Source organism: Trachinotus anak, unplaced genomic scaffold (genome assembly GCF_046630095.1).
Source record: "Trachinotus anak isolate AG129_WGS33_773 ecotype Australia unplaced genomic scaffold, CSIRO_AGI_Tana_v1 ptg000023l, whole genome shotgun sequence".
Classification (NCBI taxonomy): Eukaryota; Metazoa; Chordata; class Actinopteri; order Carangiformes; family Carangidae; genus Trachinotus; species Trachinotus anak.
Genome location: NW_027273874.1, coordinates 2,347,551 through 2,361,762, shown reverse-complemented (window position 1 = coordinate 2,361,762; position 14,212 = coordinate 2,347,551). Strand labels below are relative to the sequence as shown.

At 40.3% G+C, this 14,212-nt stretch overlaps 1 long non-coding RNA gene across 1 annotated transcript in view; it reads left to right on the top strand.

The window, feature by feature from the left end:
• The window catches only part of LOC139607126 (uncharacterized), an 82,456-nt gene extending 68,601 nt beyond the window's left edge, over nt 1–13,855 (top strand). Inside the window, exon 6 of the long non-coding RNA XR_011684793.1 lies at nt 10,654–13,855. This is a non-coding gene — a long non-coding RNA (uncharacterized lncRNA). The remainder of the gene's footprint in view (nt 1–10,653) is intronic.
• The last annotated feature ends 357 nt before the right edge of the window (nt 13,856–14,212 follow it).

Below are 14,212 nucleotides of genomic sequence, written 5' to 3'. Positions count from 1 at the left end.
AGATACTGTAAAGGGACAATGGCAGTCTAAACAACCATGCAGCTGGAGCCCAGAGGTTGGCAGACAGGATACTGAGCTTAAACTGGGCAGCATCAATGTGTCACACAGCTGTCTCCTGTTACATCCTTTTGGTTAAAGAAAAGTGGCATCCTTAGGATTAGACAATATAGATACAGCTTATATATGAGTGTGAAAAAAAAAAAAAAAAAAGTTTTGATAGGACATTTATAACCCAAGGCAAAAAAAGATATAGATTATAGCCCTGATTCTCTACCTGCACGGCACTGTGTCTACGCATCCCTGGATGTGTGAGGGGATGTAGGTGGGTGGTGCAAATGTCCATATGTCAAAAATCTCAGCGTGTTTAATTCACACCTTTTAAATTACATGCATAATGTCGCATTCTGGTCCTTTGGCTTTAATCAGAAAACAGCAGAATGGCCTTCGAATCGGAACATGCAAAAACACAGACGTGCTCAGCTACACACGGCTGCGTTCAGCATTTAAATTTGTTGAATTCTGTATTACAATGCCAGGTGGCTGTAACACTACTCCAGTTTTAATGTATGTATTGAAAACTACTGGGTATATTAAGATGTATATATTTGTGAAAGACAGTTTCTTTTTACAGTATTATTTCCTCTTTGTCTCCTGTCTACTACGGCAGAACGACTGGTTTGCCGTTGCTTCCCTGATAACTTCTGAAACCATTTTATAACTTTAACTGGTTGTTTAAACTTGCTGAAACAATACCCTGTTCTCTTTTCTTTTTCGAAAACACAATTTACAAAATAATGAATAAATAGATAAATAAATAAGCTACTACTGTGTTTCACATACAGTATATGCAACAGAAACCCACACAGCTACACCTGGCAGAAGCACACACACACAGACACATAATGCCTATTTATCTGGACAGTTTAGTGGCTCTTTGGACATCCTGTTCACTCTTCAGTGATTAAAGGTTTATTTTATGCTCTCCGCTGCCTGAGTGAAGATATTAGATACAGTATATTTCACCAATAATGTCCTATCATGGTGACTGCGAATGACTGTGGTACTACACTGGAGTGCATTTGAAACCCTTTGAAATCATATTCCATTATCTATCTGACAGCGTAATAGAAACACTGTAAAGTCCCCCCTGACAATGCACCAGACAAGATTTCAATCATACCTATATTAAATAATGTTGCCATATTTATTCTCACCAGTCATCTCCTTTTTCATTTAGCAAACTCCTCTGCCTTTCTTTTCACAATTCTGTAACAGCAGTACTTCAAATACAAAAAAAAAAACAACAATGTATAGAAACCGACAGTATTAGCGAGCAGAGTTTGTGACTTTCTAGGGAAAAACAGGCGCTACACAAGTTAATCAAGGTTTGCATGTTTGCCCTCCGGCTCTGTGGCGGCTGCCTCCAAGACTTCTCTCTCACAAAAAGCCTAATATTTACCGGGGGGGCAAAATGTTTAGAGCTCCTGTCAAGGTTGTGAGCATTTTCCCAACATTTGAGAGGTTAGACCTGAGGTGATATTTCCCTCTCAACTGTGATAGAAGAAGAAAACAAGAGAGCTTCAAGTGTGTGGGAGGAATAAGGGAAAAAAAAAAAGCTGAAGATGTTAGTGCATTGTTGTCACTTGCTGGAAATAAAAAAAAAGAAGAAAAAAAAAGAAAAGAAAAATTCACTTCTGCAGTAGAGTTTAGTTTGACAAGTCAAATGTCACTGGCAGCTCTGCAAATCTCAGTCTCTATTTTACAAAGACATAAGCAGTTTGCTCCCGTTTTTTTTAAAGAGCCAGTGTGGTTAGTTGGGTGAAAACAGCAAAGTTAATGTCAAGGTTTCCAAATGTACAAAAATGGTGTTTATCAAAGAAATAGTGCACAGCAGCTGCGGTATTTTAAATGAGGTTGTTTTTGTAGATTGCTTGAATAAGAAAGCACCTTTCAGAATTACACAAAAACAGAGATAAAGCTGTCTGAATCAGCCTTATTTGCCATGAAGCATTTGCTGTTTGGACCATACAAAAGAAAGGAGACGGGGTGAGAAAAATAAGTTGAAAAACACTGAAGGCCACAAATTCTGCGAACTCAAGCTTGAAATAATACCTCTTTCAGCATAAAAACTCGGACATGGACAAATAATCAGTCACACAATACTGTATACGGGTGAACTGAGTTTGATGAGCACCCGACCAGGTGAAACGTCACCTAGACTAACTGCACCTTTTCTGCGTCAGTTAGTTGGGGCGCGCTTGTGTGGACACCTAAAAGTGATTGAGGGTCATCAGAAACTGATTGTGGGGGTGAGTCAGGCAGCTGGAGTCAGTCGGTGGTAGAAGGCACTAAACCTGAGACTAGTTTAGTGCTAACATTGGCAGGAGTCTTTATAACAACTTTGCTGCCTATGATGTTGCAATTGTCCTCATTATCTGCCTTTGTGTTTGACTTTGCTCTCACTGGCCATTTCTGATTAGGTCAAAACTACACGTCAAAACTGGCTTAAGACCTGAATCCGACTTTGTTAACATGCCTTAAATTCAAGCTAACTGTTGAGGCCAGCTGCCTCAACAGTTAATCAGTAACTGGAAAATATCCACGGCAATGAGCCAACATCTCCAGTTAGTTATTCCACAAAAATGAGGCAGTAGCTAAATTCAGTCAAGAACAAAAACACAAACAAAAGAACAAAACTACAACTTCTGCTAACTAGCTTAACAGAGGAGTAGCTAGCCCATTTACAAACATATATAAACATAAATATATGAATTAAATATATGTAGTTTACATATATGGTGGCAACATATAATAACATAAAAATCATTTTATAGATATTTTTAATATATATACATATACACATTTTACTATAGGTATTTCATATATGGTATAAATGTACAACTTATCTTCAGATATCCAAAGGATATAAAGTATCTCCATAGAGGCAACATTACTCTTGATATAGGCACACATGTCATATATTACATTTCTGTATGGGAGATAATGCATCGAGATACAAACTGCAGTGATATCAAGTGCAAATGTGGTCAAACCGAGTGTTTTAAGTGTAACGTGAGGATGCAGAAAGAAATAGTGGGACAGAAGAAGTTTAATCATTTGGCTGGGTGGATCATTAAGAGAGATATGGACTATCAATCCTGAAGCAGATGTTTGACTATTTTCTTGACTTCTTGAGAAAATTACACTCGACTTCCAGAGAGACGCAGAATCTCATCTGTATTACAAACACATTTCTTGTCTCGACACAAACACCACACTTTCCTGTCACATTACATCAGGTCACATGAGACAAAGCAATCCAATAAAATTTATCAGTATCTTCTGGGGCAAACATTATCAAGCCTTTCACGCTGTCAGTTCAGTGTGTGCTGGATCACTGTCCTGGAGTCAGTCTGCGAGGGTTAGTGCAAGTGGAGAAATAAAAGACACTCTTCCTGCGAGGAGGTATTCAGATGTGTTTTGTTTGTCAGTGAAGTATATCCAGAGGGGTGGAAGTTTGTCAGAAGAATTAAAAAGTATGAAAAGAAATGAGACTCGCACACTTCATGCCAAACAGCCTGCCCCAGATACAAGAATGTGTGTGCACGTGTGCATGTTTGCATGGCCTGTACAAGCCCAGTGAGCAAAATATAAAGACCAACTGCGACCCGTTTATTATTTCATATTGCACCCAGAGAGATTTATCAGACAAGGCTTCATATTTTGTTTTTGTTTTTTTTTTTTAGCAAAAAAACAGCTTCTGCAGCCACAAACAGGTTATAACAGAATAAGAGATTTTTTTTTGAATTGTACCCTTTGCATCTGATTAAATAAAAGAGGTTTAGAGAAAAGCTTCATTTTAAATTGGAATCAGAAATATATGATGCCTTTGAGCATTTGACAGTCTTCAACCTTGTCGCCCCCCACCCCCCCCAATTCCCCACTCATCCTCCCTTGCCTGTTGGATGTGGTTGCCATGACAACACCCATTACTTCTTGATTGGAGATCTAATGTAATCTAGACTGTGAGCGGTGCCATTTATCTACTGTTAACACAGCAGTGGCAGCATTAGCAGCAGTCAGAGTTGGACAGCCACGAACAGAGAGTGAAACAGAGTCATTAGAGCGGAGAATATACTGTACGGCTAAGAAAAGAGTGAGTGTGTGTGTGCACACGTAAGACCGCACCAGGTGCCTGCAGGGTTAGCGTGGATGTGCGTTTATGTCTCTATTTTGCTTTTTGAGAGTGGCAGGAGAGATCTCTGGTGCAGTACGACCCGGTGGCCGGCGCTGAATATCAAACCACAGATTTCAGAGCCAACTGAGCCTGCAGCACACAGACACTAAGATAAGCTCTCCGGCTCCGTCTCTGCTCCAGCTTCAGATCCCCACAATGAACTGGAACAGGATTACATCAAATCAAATTGGGAGCTCGCTGTTAACAAATCTGCTGCAGCGTTTCATACTCTGGATTCCTGTCAGTCGGAGCCGAAACGATGAGCTGCTGCGCACACCAGCTGCCATTTTTGTGGCAGTTCAACCAAAGATGTGATATTGATTTGAGGGGCAAATCATAAATACATTTAGATTCTATAATGAAAGAACATGGAAAGTCTCTGTTGTCATTGCTGACAACCTGATGGGCTATGTGAGCCGCTAGCTGGGCTACTCCAATTAAGTTGAGGGACAGAATAAAGAAATCGCTGCATGGTAAATCACAACCTTTTCTCATTTCCTCTCTTCGTGTTTCCCCCTGAAAAATGCGTCACTGTGAATCAATTCTGTCACCACTATCCTCGATATGCAACAAATAAAAAGTGACTGACATCAAATTATTTCCAAGCTGATAGATGTTGCACTAGCTTTGTCAGTGTTGTCACCTCTTTGCAGGGATCTTTCTGGTTTAGAATAATTGAAAGAGTAACTGAGTTTTGAGATGAGTCAAGAATCGGCGGAAAAATTGGCACAGGCAGGATTTCTTTCTTTCTTTTTCTTCCCTTATCGTCGTCATTGCATTCTTTCTCGTTGGGGGGGGGGGGGGAAATAATGATATTGGACTGCCATGGGCAAATAAATAAATAAATATAAAAAGAAAGGAAATCAGCATTGTGCGGCGTAAAATATGACTTCAAAGTCACGACACTGACAAGACAACAAAGCCACACAGATCGAGGTACTACACACCTGAGGTTCCAGTATTCGTCATTAAAGGAGAAAAATGAAAAACAAAACAAAACAAAAAAAAAAGTATGGAGGGACAGCCACCGTATGAGATGTTCACTATTTTCTTTTATATTGCCCTGGATTCCCCCGTGTTGGCTGCTGAGCTGTTGTTGATGAGGAATATGAGTGATGCTTTTTCCCGGGCAGTCCTCTGCGCCAAATACACAACAAGAAGGACAAAGTTCATGCTGTTCAACATATACACTGTAAACTTATACTGCTACAGTCTGGGGCCATATACAACCGTGTAGTTTGGGTAAGAAGACTGTGGATCTTTACGGATGGTGAATACATCACTTATTCCTGACCTTATTTCATTTGAACTTTAGTAACCCTTCACCAACACCACCCATCATGTCCCAGTGTTCGAGGGAAGTGATGCAAAAGGAGCTCTGTTACTTATCTAAATGTGGATTTGGTTGCAATAATGCTTTCTTACAGCTGTCAGTGTTCTGGGGCCATTTGGTCAAGTTTGCAGCAGGAAATGTCAACTGTTTATCCTTTGGCTGTCTGTTTCAACCTTTTATCCAGTACGTTTAGACATCTAGTTTTGACACACTCCCACATACTGTCCAAGTGTTACAGATGACTCATTACTCATCCATGCGCGCCCCTCCCCTAGCAGAACAACCTGCTGGGGTAAGAGTTGGTTTGGAATTACTACCTTAACCTACGCACACTTCGCACTATTGCAAAAAGAGTTTCTGTCCCTCGTGCGCTCATAAAGACCACGGCACAAACATTTACATGTGACATACAGAAGTGTTCACACTCTCAACAACCCCCCTCCCCTTCCCAAACATGCCCCCCAAACAGATCCATGACACTGTGTAGCTTGTGTGTGTGTGTGTGTGTGTGTGTGTGTCGCTTCATTAAGCCTGTATCCAATCAGTCACACACGTAGCAGCTCGGCACGTCGCTCCGCAGTTTACTCCCGGCCCTATAACCCATCTGTCAGTCAAACGGCTGGAGTTCATTAGAGACACTGAGAGCTGCTGACAACTCCCCACAGATGTGACCTGTGTATACAAACGCAGGTGATCTGACCCTCTAGGAGGATATCACCACGTAAACAAAGATATTGTGTCGCTTGAGAGGAGAGAGAGAGAAGAAAAAAAAATATATATATATATATCAGTGAGAACACTCAAACAGCCTGTGGGATGAGCAGGGTCTGTACAGAGAGGCAACTAGGGGGAAATTGAGGAGAAATCACTGTTTTCTGTTTCTGCTGCAGGTTGTTGGGAATTAATAAAACACTGGCACATAAACCGAGCCTTGTGGCCGGTTAGCTGTAGCCCATGAGTACCAAAAGATGTCGAGTGTGCATGCGGCTAAAGAAATGTTTAAATCCAAACAGATCCCAATCAGCATTACAGGAGCCAAATCTCTCAAAGTACAAATGTATGTTACATTAAAGGTCAAGGACGTGGTGAAATTCCACTGAAGCCATATTTCCAGACTTAATAAAGCAAACAAATGGGCAGTTGCACACATGTCCTTTTAACGTGAGTACCATGCATACCAATCTCCTCATTTTGTCCAGACTGAATTATATTGGAGACTGTCCCAGAATGGGTTTATCATGGGTAAACACGAGTTAAGGGAAAATCTGTTGTGTGGCAAAGGAAGTCTTAACACTGTCCTGTTAATAAGATTAGAATGTGAAATATTCATTGGGAAAGGCTTAATAATAAATGGTGGGTATTAAAAATTGAATTAATTCAAATTCCGTGCATGAATTTTTAAAGGTACATTATTAAGAGTGCACCAACAAGCCATTTCATTGATGTAGTGTTGTAGCACTGAAACTTAAGTCCCACCTACCACTAATCCATTCATTTCCCCACATGCTCGACAAAAGTCTTCAGGAAGGACTAACAGGCCGGCCTGACGGCAAGGTGAAGTAAAGCCCTCCACCTGCCACCCCTCCCTCCCTCCCTCCATTTAGCATCAGCACACACACCTCGCTGTAAACTGATTGCTGACAGGAGGCAAAAAACAGGGGCCAGGGTCAATAATTTAAGGAAGTTGAAGCTAATTTTAATCTATTACCCTGCTATGTGCATACACTGTGTCAAAGGTAAGGCCGGAGAGGGATCCGTCATGTGATTCATACTCCTGGGAGAGAATTACTTTCATGACACATCATAATTTAATACATTTTAAGGAACTCAGCATGACTTTGCCAGGCTGATGGAGGGAGGGAAGGAGGGAGAGAAAGAAGGGAGATGAAAAATGAGAAGGATATTAAATTATGGAGCACCTTAACAGAGCAATCTGTCTTAGAGAGACATGATTGCCTTACCGCTGTGGATTGATGATAATCTGTTTGTAAGGGGCCTTGTAAAGGCTACACAGGCTGTAATGGGTGGAAGCTCTGAGCTCTGGCCTGCACCAGAGCAGACCAGAGGATGAATCACAAGTGTAGTACATTTAAAAATAAACCTGAAAATTCAGCACCACTTTATAATAAAGTATATACTCTAAAAGGGCCTTATAAGTTACTGATGGTGACAACTTTTTGGCTGCCAGGTTGTGAACCATTTTAGGTATCTATCATGAATATTAACTTTAATTTCGCATAAAAAAACACATTAACATTAAAAGATAATGGTAAATATGTCATTAATAAAAGGTTTCTTACTAGATGAATTAAAGAGGTTTGTTTTGGTATGGTGACCCAAATGCTGTTCTTCTTCAAGGCTAATTACTGATTTATAAAGCACTGATAAATGATTCATTAGCATTAATAAAAGAAGCAGTTATAAGTTGAGGAAGTTAATATTAATCTATTAATAAGACTTTTCTGTTACCATGTTGTGAGATAATCAATTAGTTAATAAATTAGTTAATACGTTTTAACTAACATTTGATTAAAACTTATTTAACATCATCAATAAAGTTAATAATTGACTAATTCCTCACTTTATAATAAGCTATTTAGATTTATTCAAGAGGCTAGTGGAGGAAATACATCACATCTAAATTTACCTCTTATAAAGCATCAACAAAGGAGTTATTAACATCAACAACCAGTAGTTACATGCAATAAGGCCTCGATAAAGTATGACCTGTTAGAAGGTGGGAGCAAAAAGAACCTGGACTTTTTCTTTCTCCCAGCGTGAGAGAGCAGCGTTTCTCACTTTAAGTTACACTCTGACAAGTAAGGTCAAGCATCCTCCTCCTTTCCGCTCATTTCCCTCCGTCTCTCTGTTCACTGCAGTCACACAGGCTTTGTTTCGCCCGTGTTCATGCCTTGCGGCTTGGGCTGGAGTGGGGAATAGTACACTAGCCTATTGCTGCCAGGGCTTACTTCAGAGAGCAGGAAGGCTTTGGCTGTCATAGGTTCTCAGGATCAGAGCCGAGAGCAGGGACACTTCATTTGCCGGTGCTGAAGAAGAGAAGAAGGTGGAAGAGAGGGGGAGGTGTGTGTGCCAGGGTCAAGTGCTGTGGAAAAAGCCAGGCAGTTATCCAATAGAGCTTTGCTCTCCTCTCTGCTCTCTGTTAGTGTCTTATGCAGCCCACTCTGTCCTGAGGCTTTCTCGGCTTTGCCCGTTCTGTTGTGGCAAGGGCATCCTGGATCAGCATTTGAAAGGCATTATAACTGGAAGAACTGGAGCTGGTCTGTTAAACCCACAATGCATCAGCAATTCATGAGGTGCAAGATGTCCATCTGAGGAGGCAAAGCATGAGGATCAGAGGCCTTTATGTGACTCTCTTATGGAAATGAACAGGTCAGTGTTTGGAAGCAGGGAGTGGCATTGGGCGTGGAAAAAAAAAGAGAAAGAAATCGAATCGACACATGTAAGGGAATTAGAAGGAATCTTGTCTTTCACACACAACTCAGTTCTTTCCCTCATAGGGAGTGCACTGTTGAATGAAGAAACATTTCACACTTTCAGGTAATGTGTTAGTGAGCTGAGAAATTACACACCCACCATTGTGTGATATGAAAATAACATGGAGAGAGTGAAGGAATAATGGAGGAGGCGAGAGAACAAGGACGACGAAAGCCTCTTGAATTTCTTTGTCTGAACCCCTCAGCAAACGTTGAGCGCTTAAGTGGATTCACACTCTCCCAGTATATACGGATATTGCAGAATTGTCTCCAACACTGTCTGCTTGACAGACACATAGGAGCTAATCCCGTCTCACCAAACAAACCCAAGCTATGTCGGATCCTATGCTTTTCATACCAAATGGCTTGACCCACGCACATACAGATCCGGGAGAGAGAAAAAGTGAGAGGAGACAGGGCAGAGAGAGAGAGAGAGAGAGCGGAGAAGGAAAGTTTTGTCAGTGGGACGGATGGTAGGGGGGGAAGGGGATAACTTATAACACCTTGCTGAGCCATACAGAGGCAGAGGATATGGTCATCTGACAGAGCGGAAGCCCACCCATCTGCCACCTACACGCCAGTCTGGCATTCCCACCTGTCAGGTGCCAAATACTGATAAAATTACTCTTTGGTGGATAAGATACATCAAAGTCACCTGTCAAAGATACCTGTAACTTTTTGAGGTATTAACATTCGACTGCCTCGCTTAGCCTATACTTTGGCTTTTGCTTGTTGTTTGTCTCTGCTGGCTACTGTATAATCTATCTGACTGTGAGCCAATCACATCAAGGGAAAACAAATGGCTCTGTATCTCTGCCAGTTACAGCACTCTACCCACGACGCTGTAGCATCTAAACCTCAGAGTCTCTGCTGCCTTGATGGTCATTAGGCAAACGCTGGTCCCATGTGGTGACTTACATAATTATAAATTACAGACTGGATCCAGTATATGACTAAGTTTAAAATTAAAATATAAATGTGCTCTGGTGACTGTACGTGATGTTCAACACAGTGCATGGTGTAAAAAAAAAAATTAAATGTTGCATATTTTATATTCATAAAAAAAAAAATGTTTTCAATCCAAATGAATTTTGGAATATGCCTACAAGTTGCAGCAACTTCTTATCATCTGATCATAGCTAAGTAAATCCTTGTCATCTCCAATAAAAGAGGATGACAGTGAATTCACAGCAGGGTTCTCTTGGGGAAAATAGAGTCAGTCACTTTCTTGCTGAGAATTTGATGAGGAGGTTGATGCTACTCTGTGTTTGTATGCTAGCTACAGAGCTGAGAGTCGAGTAGCTTAGCTTAGCCTGGCATCAAGACTGCAACAAAGGGGGATACAGCTAATGTGGCTTTGCTCAAATCCCAAGTCACTCAGAACCTTGAGAAGATGCGGGCTAGCTGTTTCCCCTTCCTTCCAGTGTTTATGCTAAGCTAAGCTAACTGACTCCTGGCTCTATATATAGATGTGAGAATTGCATTAATCTTCTCATCTACCTCTTGACAACAAAGGGAACATGTGTATCTTCCAAAATTATGAAACAAATATTCCTCTATGTCTGTTTCATTTTCTCCATCACTAATAGGTGAAGTCAAAATCAGCGCTACTGCCATCGCAAACAAGTGCTGTCATCTTTCATCATCATCATTGCCATCTGCATCACCATGACTACCAGAAGTGTCACATGAGCCATCATCAACTCATAACAGGGGCCATGGAGGCCTGTTCACGCACACTAACTCCACAACCTCCCAGTGAAGGTCAAAAACCTCACCGCCAACTGTGCGTCTTGGGGCTTCATGAAAATAGACTGCACACCCACCAGAAATCCCTCTTCCTTTTCCCAACCAGACAAATTCCACACTCGCTTCTCCTTGATCCCCAAGAAGCAAACCAGGGATCTGTTTCTCTTTATTCTTTTTTTTTCATTAGTTTAGTAGAGAAAGGGGATTTCTTTTTTCAATCTAGGGTTGTAGTTTTTCAGTAAGCAAACAGCCCAGCTGGGGACAAGCAGAAAGACAGACAGAAGCTGCCTTTGAAATAGATTGATAGTGAATCAAACATGGAGGAAAACACTATAAACTGATCCAATATTCTGAAATAACTGTGAAAATGTGTCTACAAAACAAACAGAGTGGCATTTTTTTGTTGTTAAAAAAAAAAAAGAAAATTGCATCAGTTAATGGTTAATGGCAAATGGGCATTTCGTCATAAATATATTTGTAGATAATTAAAAAGATAGTATAATTAGTAGATTAATAAGATTAATACTGGAAATAAAATCAAGATCTGTTGGTCTCTGAGTAGTTTTCTTTTCACTGTTGGTTTCTTAAGCTCTTACTTTAAGTGCAAGGATGTGTCAAGTGATTTTACTGAGCTATTCCTCTCTTGTAATTGGACAGGTGACACTTGCTACCTTAAGGAAGTGGCTTATTAATCCACTCATGGAGTCCCCTTGTTTTTCTTGGTTTGTTTTTTTTTTTTTTTTTTGGCATAATTACTTGGAGACATTTCTTGATTAAAACTCTGTCTTAGAGGGGATAGAAGGAAAAAGAAAATTGCCAACTGTTTTTCTTAAGAGGAGGTGAAGTGTTCAATAGCTCACTTTTTCTCTGAAATCAATGTTAATCTCTTCTTTTAAATTAAAGCCGACTGTGTCACTGATAAAAAAAAAAAAAGTGTTATCTATGTCTCTATGAGAGTACAGATGTAGAAAATTGTATACATCTAGTTTGTAGTGACTGCAGTTCAAATTAACAACAGTAGCAATTGTTTAAAAAGCATAGCTTGTCATGAACATCGTAGTTTGAAAATGGTTTCCGTTATCTATAAACTCTGCAGGTAGATTAAACAGCCCCGGGGGAGAAGGCTGGGTGTGTGTTAATGCTTATGCTGTACGGCTTTTATCACATAAGGAAAAAGAGAGCAGAGCTTGCAGACATATGCAGTATGAGCACGCATTAGGCAGGTGCTGGAGAAATCAAGCATGCACTTAAATAATCAAGGGATGGACAACTGCTGATTTACAGAAAGATTGTAGTTTTAGATCTTTTCTAAATTTTAACACAAGAATTAATGCAATATAAATGGAGTCTTACCTATTCATGCATTAAAGCGTTGCAAATACTGAAAATGGACAATGACAGCAACGTCTTAAGTGATTTCTATCATTTTGTAGCATAATGTTGTTATAGTGTAATATTATTATTATACTGATTTGTTCTCATACCATATGTCTTGCTGTCAAACACAACATTACTTGTCTTGATTATAATGAAAGTAAATCTTGGAATATGTTACTGTACATGACAAATTAAATTAAAATGGGTACAAAACAACTTAGATTCAATCAATAGACTGTACTTTTTTAAGTGCATTTATGTTTCTTTCTTTAATAATTCAAATAGGTCTGATCAGTCACTGCTTGAACTACCCATTGTGTTTGCACTGTGACTTGAAGCAAAGTTTGACATTTTGGCAAATACACTTATTTGGTTTCTTGCCAGTAGTTAGATGAAAAGAATGATACCACTCCCATTGCTGTATGCCAAATATGAAGCTGCAGCCAGGAGCCAGTTAGCTTAGCTTAGCACAGAAACTAGCTCTATCCAAATATAACAAAATCAGTAGCTGAGAAATAGTCTCACATATAAAATGGAAAATTGTTGTTTTTATACATTTTTTTTTCTGTGTGCATGAAACAAAGAAGATATGTCATGTTAATTCCTGAGCTTTAGAGGTGCTGGTAGATGGCTAGCTGTTTACCCTGTTTCCAGTCTTTGTACTGAGCTAAGCTAACCTGCAGCTAGCTGCTAGCTAGTGTCAGGCACGACAGTGGTATTGATATTTTCTTCTAATTCAAACCATAAAGGTGAATGCAATATTTCTCTAAAATAAAGACATATGAGCATCAGTGCAAACTGCAGTTTGTGGTTTGTCCCTTTTGCTATACTATGAAAAGCACAAGAGTCTGCAGCTAAATTCTCTTTGGTACCTTTTGTAAACGGTAAAAGGATGTCTGTGAAGACTGTCAGTCATCCAGGTCATGGTATTTCTAAGAGCTATATGAATGCATCTGGTAAAAGGATGTTCACATTCAAAAGTATAATGGCCCTCACAGAGCACAGACCTGTGCAAGTTGGTCACCACTTTTTGCGTAACCCTGCTGACAAATAAACAAACCCAGGTGAAAACATAACCTCCATAAAACTGCATTTCGCTATGATCGAAAGAGGCTCTAATTTTAAGGCATTTCAGCAAGTTTACTGTCAGCAAATCCCAGTTTGAAAAGCATTGTTCTCACCTTCCTAAATGAAACAAACTCGTTCCAGTTGATGTTGCTGGTTTTGAATAAAAGGCTGTAAACACGCCAGGTGAGAATGTGCCCTAGGTGTAGACATATGGTAGCTCTCTAAAGTGACGCCGTGACTCAGCTGCCATCGCGACGTGAGCATCAACATCTGGTGGAAGATCGTATGGGGGCTCAGAAACATTGGCGGCACTGTGGGGAGGCTCAGGAGGCAGCCATCTTTACACAGGCCGTCAATTCATAGCCACAAAAGCTAATGAATTCAGATGGTTGCTAGATCTGTGCAGGATGGCAACTAACACAAAACCTCACTGCCGTTAATTATCATTTAATTTTTTAATCCACTGTGTATGCTCAATACATCCAAACAACAAAGCCACAGCCCATGAATGCAGAGTTCATAATAAACAGGAGAGATGCATAAAGGGCAACAAATAGGCTCCAGTAATGGCTATGAAGCAGCAAATACGAGCCCAAGTGTGTTTCAAGGCTCCTCACTAACAAGCACATCATTTTCAAAAGTGCACAATGATGTCAAGTCGCCTGGGATGATCCCCCCCTTCAACGAGTGCTGGGATTACTGTAAGCTGATTTTCCATAATTTACCCTCACCAAGTGGAAAAGCACAATCCGGATTCGCCTTCCTAACTCCCTCTCCTTATCTTGTTCCCCTCACGTCATTGTTGTCCTAAGAACAAATATGAGTTATGTCTGTGAGCCTGAAGCTGCAACTGATTGAGTTTTGAAGTTGGGAAATTTGCATTGTGGGTCAAATCCATGTATTAGGGATGCAGGTGATGCTCTACTAGTGTGCAGTTTTGTGTCTTGTTTTTTT